This window comes from Chelonoidis abingdonii, chromosome 10, assembly GCF_003597395.2.
Source record: "Chelonoidis abingdonii isolate Lonesome George chromosome 10, CheloAbing_2.0, whole genome shotgun sequence".
NCBI classification, from domain to species: Eukaryota; Metazoa; Chordata; order Testudines; family Testudinidae; genus Chelonoidis; species Chelonoidis abingdonii.
In genome coordinates, this window is record NC_133778.1 from 26254383 (window position 1) to 26267617 (window position 13235).

At 41.7% G+C, this 13235-nt stretch overlaps 1 pseudogene; it reads right to left on the bottom strand.

The window, feature by feature from the left end:
- Window positions 1-610: 610 nt before the first annotated feature.
- LOC142047370 (uncharacterized) lies at window positions 611-2347 on the bottom strand (annotated as a pseudogene).
- Between the last annotated feature and the right edge of the window lie 10888 nt (window positions 2348-13235).

Below are 13235 nucleotides of genomic sequence, written 5' to 3' on the forward strand. Positions count from 1 at the left end.
GGGCTTGCCATGCTCCGGCCGGAGCTTCAGCTGAGGCCATGGGGCAGCTTGCCGTGCTCTGGCCAGAGCTCCAGCCAAGAGAGCGGGGCCGGGGGCTTGCCACACTCCAGCTGGAGCTCTAGCCGGGGCCGCGGGGCTTGCCGCGCTCCAGCTGGAGCTCTAGCCAGGGCCGCGGGGCTTGCCGCGCTCCAGCTGGAGCTCCAGCTGGGAGAGCGTGGCTGTGGGGCAGCCGCACTCCCGCCAGTGCTTTGGTCAAGGGAGTGGGGCCATGGAAGATCTTGGAGCAGACCGCAGCCAGGGTAAATAAAAAAAAAATATTAAAAAGGCGCCTAAGGCGTGAGGCCCTCTTAGGCGCGGGGCCCGATTCCTGGGAATCAGCTGAATCGGCCTAAAGCCGGCCCTGCACGTTATAGTGGATGGGTTTGCTACAATGGGATTCCCTAACTGTGGTGGGATGAAAGACAGAACCCATATCTCTTTCTTGACACCGGAGCACCAAGCCAGTGAGTACATAAATGAAAAGGGGTACTTTTCAATGCTGGTGCAAGCACCGGTGGATCACAAGGGACATGGGGTTGGGGGGGAGGGAAGGACAAGGCCACATTGCACTTTAAAACTTAAAAACTATAAAACGTATTGAAGGCCAGCCTTCTGTTGCTTGGGCAATCCTCTGGGGTGGAGTGGCTGAGTGGCCAGAAGCCCCACCACCGCGTTCTTGGGCGTCTGGGTGAGGAGGCAATGGAACTTGGGGAGGAGAGCTGTTAGTTAGACAAGGGCTGTAGCGACAGTCTGTGTTCCTGCTGTGTTTCCTGCAGCTCAACCATATGCTGGAGCATATGAGTTTGATCTTCCAGCAGCCTGAGCATCGACTCTTGCCTTCTGTCAGCAAGCTGATGCTACCTCTCATCTTCAGCCCACCACTTACTCTCTCCAGCCCGCCACCTCTCCTCGTGTTCATATTGTGCTTTCCTGCACTGTGGCATTGTCAGCCTCCACGCATTCTGCTGTGCTCTGTCAGTGTGGGAGGACAGCAGGAGCTCAGAACATTTCACCCCAAGTGTGTTTTTTTTCACCTTCTAATCTTCACCAGCCTCTGCGAAGGAGAAACATTTGTAGCTGGTGAAGGAAAAGGGAGAGTGGTAGTTAAAAAGGCACATTTTAGAGAACAATGGGCAGACTCTTTCATGTTAAACCTTGCTGTTCACATTACACAGCACAAGTGCTTTTTTTACAACATTGCATTTTGCCTCTTGTAGTGAGGGCCTGCCGGTTTGGTGTAAGAGATCACTCACGCTTCACCCCTCCCCCCACCATGTGGCTAACAGGGGGGAACATTTCCATTCAGCCACAGCCAAACAGCGGAGCAGGAACGGGCACCTCTGAATGTCCTCTTAATAAAAGCACCCCATTTCAACCAGGTGACCATGAATGATTATCACTCTCCTGAGGATAACACAGCGAGATAAAGAACGGCTGCTGTTTGAATGCCAGCAAACACCGGGACCATACACTGCCATGCTTTGTTATTCAATGATTCCTGACTACGTGCTAGTGGCCTGGCGTGGTAAAGTGTCCTACCATGGCGGACGGAATAAGGCTGCCCTCCCCAGAAACCTTTTGCAAAGGCTTTGGGAGTACATCCAGGACAGCTTTATGGAGATGTCCCTGGAGGATTTCTGCTCCATCCCCATACACATTAACAGACTTTTCCATTAGCTGTACTGGCCGCAAATGCATCCAAGTTCTTCAGGGCAAATTAATCATTAAACATGCTCGCTTTTAAACCATGTATAACATTTACAAAGGTACACTCCCCAGAGGTCCATTCTCTGCCTTCAGGGTCCAGGAGCACGCCTTGAGTGGGTTCGGGGGTTACTGGCTCCAGGTCCAGGTTGAAAAACATATCTTGGCTGTTGGGGAAACCAGTTTCTCCTCTTCCTTGCTGTGAGCTATCTTCAATCTCTTCATCATCTTCCTCGTCCCCAAAACCCGCTTCCCTGTTGTGTGATTCTCCATTGACGGAGTCAAAGCACAGGGTTGGGGTAGTGGTGGCATACAGCTCATCATAAAAGCGGCATGTTCAGGGCTCTGATCTGGAGCAGTCATTTGTCTCTCTGGTTTTTGTGTATGCTTGCCTTAGCTCCTTAATTTTCACGAGGCACTGCTTAGTGTCCCTGTTATGGCCTCTGTCCTTCATGCCCTTTGAGACTTTTTCTAATGTTTTGGCATTTTGTTTACTGGAACAAAGTTCAGCTAGCAGGGATTCATCTCCCCATATGGCAAACAGATCCCATATCTCCCGTTCAGTCCATGCTGGAGCTCTTTTGTGATCCTGGGACTCCACCATGGTCACCTCTGCTGATGAGATCTGCACTAACCTGCACCTTGCCATGCTGGCCAAACAGGAAATGAGATTCAAAAGTTCATGGACCTTTTCCTGTCTACCTGGCCAGTGCATCTGAGTTGAGAGCGCTGTCCAGAGCGGTCACAATGGAGCACTCTGGGAAAGCTCCCGGAGGCCAATACTGTCAAATTGCGTCCACACTACTCCAAATTCGATCCGTCAAGGCTGATTTCAGTGCTAATCCCCTTGTCAGAGGTGGAGTAAAGATATCAATTTAAAGAGCCTTTTAAGTCAAAAAAAAAAAAAAAAAAAAAAAAAGGGCTTTGTCGTGTGGATGGGTCCAGGCTTAAATCGAGGTACTGCTGCTAAATTCGACCTAAAATTGTATTGTAGACCAGGCCTAAGTTTGTAAGGGCATTGGAAGTGTTAAAATCAGCTTAGAATGCATTTTTCTTTTATTTCATTTGATCAAATCTGACTTTTATGCTTTGACTTATAACCACTTAAAATTTATCTTTGTAGTTAATACATCTTTTGTTTAACTTCAGGTTTGTTTATTCTACCTGAAGCAGTGCATTTGTTTTGAAGTGTGTCAGAGACTCCCCTTGGGATAACAAGCTTGATACATATCAATTTCTTTGTTAAACTGATGAACTCATATAAGCTTGCAGCATCCAGCGAGCATTACTGGACACCGCAAGATGGAGATTCATTGGGTTGTGTCTGGGACTGGAGATATTGGCTACTGCCATTCAGTTGCAAGTAGCTGGGAGCATCGTACATGCCAGAGGCTGTGCATGAACAGCCCAGGAGTGGGGGTTCTCACAGCAGAGCAGGGTCAGGCTGGCTCCCACAGTCAAGGATTGGAGTGACCTAGCAGATTACCAGTCCAGACAACACCAGAAGGGTACGTCACACTGGAGTAATAGAAATGGGATGAAATTTAATAGTGCAAAGTGCCAAAGTCATGCATTTAGTTACAAACAAGAATTTTTGCTATGCGATGGGATTTATCAGTTAGAAGCAACATAGGAGGAGAAAGATCTGGGTTTATTGGTTGATTACAGGATGACTATGAGCTGCCAATGTGGTATGGCTGTGAAAAAGGCTAATGCAGTTCTGGGATGCATCAGGCAAAGTATTTCCATTAGAGAGATGGGGAAGTGTTAGTACCCTTCTACAAGGCACTGGTGAGACCTCATATAGAATATTGTGTGCAATCCCATGTTTAAGAAAGATGAATTCAAACTGGAACAAGTGCAGAGAAGGGCTACTAGGATGATCAGAGGAATGGAAAACCTGTCTTATGAGATGAGACTCAAAGAGCCCAGCTTATTTAGCCTAACCAAAGAAGGCTGAAGGGAGATGCAATTGCTCTCTATAAATGTATTAGAGGAATGAATACCAGGAGGGAGAGGAATTATTTAACTAAGCATCAATGTGGACACAAGAACAAATGGATATAAACTGACCATCAACAAGTTTTGACTTGAAATTAGATGAAGGTTTCTAACCATTGGAGGAGTGAATTTCTGGAACAGCCTTCCAAGTGGGGTGGGGTGGGAGGTGAGGAAGAGACCAAAAAAACCTAACTGGTTTCAAGACTGAGTTTGATAAATTTATGGAAGAGGTGGTATGATGAGGCTGCCCGCAATGGCATGTACAGACTGCCAGAAGCAAATATCTTCAATGGCCAGTGATGAGACACTAGTGGGAGAAGACTCTGAGTTACTACAGAGAATTCTTTCTGGCTGATGAATCTTGGCCCCAGGCTCAGGGTCTAAAAGATCACCATATTTGGGATCAGGAAGGAATTTTCCCCTGGGTCAAATCGGCAGAGACGGTGTGTGTGTGCGTGCACGCGGGGGGGTTGCCTTCCTCTTTAGCATAGGGCACAGGTCACTTGCTGGTTTGAACTACAGTAAACGATGGATTCTCTGTAACTTGAAGTCTTTAAATCAAGAATTGAGGCCTTCAGTAACTCAGCCAGAGGCTATGGGTCTATTACAGGAGTGGATGGGCAAGGCTCTGTGGCCTGCAATGTGAAAGAGGTCAGACTAGATGATCATGATAATCCCTTCTGCCCTTACAGTTCATGAGTAGCACTAGAAAAATTTGCCCAAATTATTTTAAAACTGTTTGTGTGTCATTCTACTTAGTACGTCAAACGGCCATGTCCTTTGGCCATTTTTGTATTTCCTCTGCACCCCTATCTGTATTAATTGTGTGGGTGTCCTCACAATATGCATTCTTTGTGGTCATGTGGTACCATTTGCCATACAAATTGCCAAGGAGATGTGCAGGATGTTGCTAACTGTATGATATTATTGATCAGAAAATAAAAGTACTTACTTATTTACATTGCATCTTATTCATTATGGGTAGTGACATCAAATTATGAGTAGTGCTCAGGTTTAATTCTATTCCCATTGAAGCCAAGGCATTGGTAAAACTCATTGACATCTGTAGTAGCAGAGTTAGACCAACACTGAGTGCTTTTTTTAAAATCCCACCCTTAGGGAGAATTTTAGCCTTATGTAGAGAATCATCACAAAACATATGCATCAATTAAGTCCTTATATAATAGTTAGTCAGGTTTTGTGTTTGACCCCTGTGCAGAGCGCTGGATCTCATCAAATGTGCTGGGAAAGGGTTACAAATGAAACACAGGCATTAAAACCACATGTATCAGTATCAACAAAAGCAACAGACAGAAATCAAATGAGTCCAATGACAGGAACTACAAACCACAAAGGACTACATTCAACCCAGATGTAATTCTACTAAAACCAAGGGAGTTGATGAATAATGCTGAATTTGCCTTGGTAGAGATCCAAATGTGGAAGACAGAAGTCTATATTATAATAATAGAATCTGCCAGTGAAATTCTTTTGAGAAGGAACCTGCAAATTAAACTTGACAGTTTTAATAAATGCTCAAAAGAAATACATTGATTTGTGTGGTTTAAGGAAAAAGATAAAATCCTTAAAATTTGCTGTTTTTCTTGTAAACTCTTAAGCATAAAATAAATATATTTCCATGAATATTTTGTTTCAGAGCTTGGCATCAGTTGTCTGAAATAATGTTGTGTTTCACTTAAGTAAAATAAAATTTTTGATTGACAATAGTTAATTCCAGTCTCAACATAGTACATTGTAAAATAAAATCCTCTATTGAAAAAGATGACATTGCGGACAAACAGAATATAAATATTTCAAACTAATTGATTACTGAGAATTGAAGAAAATTTCATGTTTGTTTCTTCCTTTTGTTTCCAAATCCCTGCCAAAATAAAAACAATCCTGGAAGACAAGGATGAAAAATGAATTGGAGCCAGGGATGCTGGAACAAGTTGTATAGTGGGGGAACTAAGAGCCATTGAACCAAACTGTAAATCCTGGAAGTGATGGAAACCTCTTCAAGCCAGGGGGTGCAGCAGCACCCTTAGTTCTAGCACCCATGATTAGTGCTAGACATTGTTAATAGAAACAGAGAAATGTAGAGAAATGTTCTTAAAAGCCTCTAGACATTGGAATTCCACACTCGCCATTGGAAACCTAGTCCAGAGCTTTAATCTCTTTACTAGTAGAATTTTTTTCCTAATATCTAACCCAAATCTCCCTAGTTGCAGATTAAGCTCATTACTTCTTGCTCATTACTTCTTGTCCTACTTCAAACGACTATGGAAAATAATTGATCACCGCCTTCTGCAGAATTGCCCTTATGTTTGCTATAAATCTCCCCTCTGTCCCCTGCCCCCCCCCCATTTTTTTCCCCTCAAGACTAAACAGGCCCATTTTTTTAACCTTTCCTCATAGGTGTAGATTTTCTAAACTTTTTATTATTTTTGTTTCTCTCCTCTGGACTCTGCAATTTGTTCACATCTTTCCTAAAGTGTAGTGCCCAGAACTCCAGCTGAGACCACAGTGCTGAGTAGAGCAGGACAATTAGTTCCTATGTCCGATATACAACACTCTTGTTAATACACCTAAAAATTACATTAGCCTTTTTTTGCAACTGCATTAGATTGTTGACTCGTATTCAATTTGTGATCTGCTATAACCCCCAGATCCTTTTCAGCAGTTCTACCATCTAGCCAGTTGTTCCCCATTTTGTAGGTGTGCATTTGATTTTTTCCCTTCCTAAGTAAAGTACTTTGCACTTGGTTTTATTGTATTTCATCCTGTTAATTTCAGACCAATTTGTCAAAGTTGTTTTATTTTGAATTCTAATCCTGTCCGCCACAGTACTTGCAAGCCCTGCCAGCTTGGTGTCATTTGCAAATTTTATAAGCATATTCTCCACTCTATTATACAAGTAATTAATGAAAACATTTAATAGTACTAAACCCACAACTCATCCCTGAGGCACCCCACTAGATACACCCTCATGGTTTGATAGTTTTAACATTGATAACTGGGAGGCAAACCCACAGGCAAACCAGGTACTCCTCAATAATAACCCAGAGCCTCAATAGGTGCCCCTCCAAAGGAGCTGCAATGAATTACCACTCCAGCATGCAGCAACAACCCAGCTGCACTACCTGAGCCTTCCACAGAGCCTGCAGGGACTCACCCTTCAGGCATGCAGCAGCAGCCTATCCCTAAGGGTCAGATGACCCCCAGGCTCAGTTATTTTCGCAACCCTGCCAGAACTGTAGATCAATCTGTGAAACAGCACTACCCAGCCAGGAACCTGGCTGTTGCCTCACCGTGGCTCAGACTCTCTTTATTCCTAGCCTGCTCCATTTTTTGTTCGTGCCCCAGCCTTGCCTAGGTCCTGTTCCAGTCTTGTATTTGCCCTACTCTGACTTTGCTCCAGCCTTGCCTCTGTCTCCTGACCTCCTTGGATTCTAACCACCTGGATTTGATCTCTGGCCTGCACCTGGACTCCAGCTATGGTGCTGTTTGGCTTGTCTGTGGACTTGGCCATGGCCTTTCTCAGGATCTCAGTTCCAGCACCACCTTCACCCCACTCCTGACCCCATGTCTGGCTTTGACCTTTGCTCTGACCACTTAGCCTAACTAAGGTAGGCAGTGCCTGACAGTAACTACTTTTTGAGTATGGTCTTTTAACCAGTTGTGCACCCACCTTACAGTAATTTTGTCTAAATCACCATTTCCTAATTTGCTCATGAGAATGTCAAGTGTGACTGTGTCAGAAGCATTTACAACTACTATGTTACCCCTGAGAGAGCTAACCTGGAAACCAGAAGCTTTATATCTTCTGGGCAGAGCTCTGGGAGAGGGGTGTTTTTAAGTACTAGCGAGTTAGAAGGGGGTAGGTGACTAGAAAACAGATTCCAACACGTAGTGGTGTTCATAATTTTGACTGTGTGTAGACATAAAAAAGAACCTGCAACTGCCAGCTATCTAATCAAGTGGATTTAATCAATTGAAGACCAGATTAACAACTCTGACCATTTTTTTTATTGCAACAGTATACACATTTAAAATGTCTCTACTGCTGTCTAATTAGAACTTCTTATAGCTTTTCTTGTAGCAGTTTCATATTACCAGCCAAACAAGCAAGAGAATTTCAATGTAGCTTGATGGTACTGCACTTGGACTGCATCTTCTCTGTATTACTAGCAGTATATTATGACAGGCGAAGGCATACTACTTAGTAAACCTTTGCCAAACACCTCATTTTCTTTCAGATTTTCAGCTTAGATCTTAGAGAATACATATGAACATGGGGCAGAGTAGTGGATTCTTCATGCACACGCATGTGCACTCAACAATTATGTGAAATTGTCACTGTTGGCTGGCTACCAGCAAATACATAATTAATCATCTGTTCTGGATATAAATAGCTATGCAATTACTGATGTAGCAGTGATTTGTATTTGGTACAACCATGTGCCAGTTGTTTTATTTCCATTTGGTTGAGAGAGGAATCTATTAAAGAAAATCAAAACTGCAGCTTTTCTTATTATTATTAAAAATGAAGATGATGCCTGTGCACGACTTTTTAAAGTGGGGAAACTGGTGCACAACAGTCACCATGCTACCCTTGATGGCTAGAGGACCTGAAACCAATGGCACAGACACCAGGATGATTGGAAATCCTGTATGTGCTACAGCCTTCATTCACCTTCACAGCCGTTGTAACATTACATAACAGTTTCACCTCTATTGTGCAGTTATCCTCCATCTGTGTATGGCACCATAAACATATATCTACATTGCTGAGAATGGGAGGAAGATAAAAGGGATATGTAAGTGTGGGAGTGAAGAATCTTAAGTATGATACAGTAAAAGCTGCGAAGTTGAGGAGAGGAGAACATACCTACAGTACCAGTGATCTGGAGACTGGAGGGGGCAAATGCGAGAGTCATGGAGGTCAGCAAGGAGACAATCATAATACTAAAAGCAAAATGTGACCAAAGTATTTCACTATTATAGGAGTAAGAAAGGGCACTGATGTTCAACCTGTGGTCTGCAAAACCTTAGGGGTCCTCAGACTGTCTAAGCTAAGATTTCCAAAGGGGTTCACACCTCCATTTTACATTTTTTGAGGGTCCACAAATGAAGAAAAGGTTGGGAAGGCAAAAAGAAAGAAAAGTAAGAAAAAAGACAGATAAAAGAAGAGAAAATCAATTTAAAGTTTGAGTCACTAATCAGAGGACTGTCCTCAAAGGTGCTCAGCAGCATGAAAGCGGGAACAGAAGTAATGGATTCAAAAGAAGATCCAGCCCTGGGACTGAGATAGAGCTAAGGTGTCAAAGTAGAAGGAAAGGTACGCTACAAATAAAATTAGAAACCAGGTAATTGAGAAATGAGAGTGAGGACAGGGATGTGAGAAAGGGGGCTTGATAGGATGAGGGCAGAGAGCCTGTGATGTTGAAGGAAAACAAGTGGCAACTTGAGAAAGGGAATTCAAGGACAGAGATCAGAATGAGATCAGTTTTGGGGGAAGCCCATATCAAGACAACACCAGAGGCAGTGAACTGGAGAACTGGTCAAAAAGTGGACGTTTTTGCAAGAAGAGGGTAGCAAAAGAAATGAGAGGCTGTGGGATCAGATGGACCATTGTTGTGAAAATAGAAGTCAGCTAGGACAATGGAGGGGGTTGAAATCAGGAAAAAAGAGAGTGAGGCAGCTACATCTGGAGGAAATGATAAATCACAGGAATAGCCAATTAGGAGGCATTCTAAGAGTAGAGCCAGATGGAATAGACATCAGTGGAGGCAATGTAGTGAGAGAACACTAAAACTTTAACAATAGTAGAAAAGGAGCCCAATGCCACTGCCACAGTCCTAAATCCAGTCGCTCAAGTTGAGGAAGAGAGATTGCCAGGTTTTAGTATGAGATGAAGGCAGCAAGAGATAAAATGCTTGCATAGGAAGGTTGGTTTCTTGGAATTCTAGTGTGGGAATGAAAGAATGGAATGAGGCCTTTGCTCACTTCTGTGTCTTTCTGTGGTTTGAGTTTTAGTCACGTGGTCTGTCTTATACAGAAGGTCAGACAACATGATCACAATGGTTACTTCTGGCCTTAAGGTGTGTGTGAAGTCCCACACAACCCTCTAGTAAGGGTCCAGTTCTCCTCCTCCACTTTGCTTTCCTCCTCTCAGCACTATTTACTCTCATTTTCATTAGTTTATTTTCAATTTCTAGTATTCTGGTCTGACCAAACTGGGGAGAAAAATAATGATTCACCTCTTGGGCAGCTTGTCCAAATCATACTGAACATCTGATCCTTCTTATTACATACTGACAGTTCTACATAGTGTTTCCCTGGGAGTTTCCTTCATCCACTTTCTCTATCGCATTGTTATCCCTCCTCTGTGTGTTCCTGATTTTCTGACACCCACCATACCTCAAACAAGCTGAAACTAGTTCACAGAAAACTGTGGTGAAGAATTGCTTTATTCAAAAATATCCTCAGCTAATGAACAGTATCTTGAATGCCTTCAGTTTCCTTTTTTTCCTACCATTCATTTTAAGTGTCAATTACTCACTATACCTTGACATTTAATCTGAAGCATTTCATCTACCAGAAACACATCTGAGTTTTTAACTTGTGTTCGATTACAAGAACTCTCGCACAAGTATTCGTTCTTCAGTGTAAGTTCAGCTTTTCTACAGTGTCATGTACAATAGAGTATTTTAAAATCAAGGCTTTTGAAGAGAAATGGTTCCAATTTGTACAATTTCAAAAAAAAAAAAATTCTATAGTCAAAACAAGATGCTGAGTTACTGAATTGTCTGCTTTTTGCCTGGTGCCTATTTACTGTATAGGCATTATGTAGACTGCAGGTATTGATATGCTGAAGAGAATTGATAGATATTGACAATTAACGATTCAACTTTGTTTGATAGTTTATGTAAATCAAATTTAGTAGGTTTTTTTTTGCAGTGAATTTGTTTATGAAAAGGAGTGATTGAAGTCACTAGAGAACAAAGTTTTCTCTTTATTGACAAGGTACTGCCCTACCAATACTATGATAATGGTAGAAATAGCAATACAGAGAGAGCAAGAGAAAGAGCAGTGTCCCATAAATGCACCTTAAACTTGATTGGGAGATATACTACAGGGCTGAAAACCATGGTCACTCAATCTATCTAAATATTAATTTAATCCCTTTCCTTGTCTACTGCGACTGCCAGTAAGGTTACCAATTAGTTCCATGTGTGGTGGTGTGGTTTATGATATGCACACTCATCCCTTGGGTACTGCACTTAAACCAACAAATCATTTCACATATGGCATCCAGCAGGGATCAGATGGTGAGTGCTCAGAAACTTCACTGATGGGAGTTTTAGAAATAAGTATATGATTTATCACTTTTGGTCATTACAGACATGTGAAGTAGTTGTACCGGTTACTGGTACGAAAGCCTATATCCATTTCCATTCTCCTGGGTCATCCATTTCCTTCCTGTTCCATAAGGCAAGATTGAGTGGTGGGGGTATTAATTATGATATACAAGGAAGCCTATCAAGTGCATTAATATCCATCTATAGATGGTTGAGAGGGGAACTTTCTTAATGCCAGTAGGATGTACCCAAAAGAGATCCTATATATAATAGAATAAGAAGATGCTTAATATCTGTCTAAAAGGGTGCTGGTAAAACTCTTCATGCACAGAGAAATTTTATTTAGTCCCTAATATCTGAATCACTGATTATAGTATTAATGAAACATTCAGCTGCAATGTGAATCAATTTATTGTATTTCATGTTGACTATATGAGTCAGATATCTCACTGTCAGCGTAAGACTTTTATGGTGAGCACAAGTCAAGATCAGTAATTTTCTGATGGGAGGTTTTTTGTTTTCTTTGATAGATAAGTCAGAAAGCACATGAGGTATCAATTTTTAAAAAATTTTTATTTAATCCTGTGAGGAAAAACATGGCTCTTCTCCTCCTATGTTAAGCAGAAATCAAGAGTCCCCGAAGAAAATCAGGATACTTTGTAAGGAGGAATGCCTTCACTATTTTCACCTCTCTTCTCTCAAGTTTGATTTCTTCTTGGCTGGAGCTTGTAAACAATACAGGATTTCATTATAAGCCTTTACTCTGTGAAGCATCATGGAAAGGAGTTTTTGTGCCTTTTTTTAAATACTGATTAAACAGATTCCTGGTATAAAACTTGTCAAGCCTGTGTCACTGAGCCATAAGTCATTACAAAACCTTGAGTCTTTAAAAGTTTAGTTGACAGGGAAATTATATTAATGATACATTGAGTTTGGGATTAGATGACCTTATCCCTCAGTATTATAAGGATCTTAATAAGAGGAATGGGAATATGAAATTTAAAAATCGTATATGGAATGCCATGGAGAGGCCATCCGGAAGCCTGCTTTGAGAATGTGTGCAATATTTCATATAGTTGTGCCTAGTTGTGTTTAACTGAATTCAAACATTCATGTTTAAATCTATATTGATTGTTGTTAATAAAGCTGCAGATATTAATGTCAGCTGCTGTTTAATGTCTCTGGGAGCACTGAGTCCAATGACCTTCTTCTTGATATTTTAATGAAGAACTATTTCCTTTTGTTACATTCTGACTTTCAGTAGAGGCCTGCTATTCTAGGTCTGCTATTCTAGCAACTGTCATTGCGGAAATACTTAATTTTATACTGTTTTGTTCACATACTGACAGGCACTACTATGCAGCTATCTTAAAAATAAATTGCACAGTTAAAAACTTACATGACTATAAATAGCACCTGTTTTAATCAATTTATATTCCTTGCATCTCATATCTCTAGCATTATTGGTAATTTATTTTAGTCACTTTCATGGAGGCAACATTAATTTTTATAACAATTATTCATAATTTTCCCCTAGATTCAATTAGGCTGTTTTCACCTACTTAATTTCTTAAATCATGTCACTTTCCACCCATCTTATTAAGAAGTGAAACCTAGATTACAGACAGTCCCTGGGTCTAAACTAAAGCCTATTAAATTGAATGGGAAGACTTCCATTGACTTCAGGGCTCTGGATTATTAACTATACATTACAGTGGCATTCACTTACATTTACTAAGTCTGGGGTGTCATATTCTCTGCATGTCTCCCCACTCTTTAGATTTAGATGTATGCTCACTGACCTACATGGTCTAACTATTGAAGTACTGGGCTAAACTGTATTATAATTCTACATGAAAAGAAAAAGTTTGTGTTAATGTCATGTCTTGAAAAATCAAGCATTCAAAGGCCAGGAAAGGCAGAGTTAGGTTGGATAGCAACTGCATGGGAAGGCATATCTGTTCTTCCTATCAAGTAAGGATCTCTGGACCTGCAATCTACAGGGGGCACCTAGCAGCATTGCCTTACGTTCCCAAAACTCTGTACATACTGTGACAAAGTTCCTCCTCTACCTTGGTGGGTCCTGTGCTTCTTGGCAGATTTGCTCACCTCAGTGATCTTCCCCAA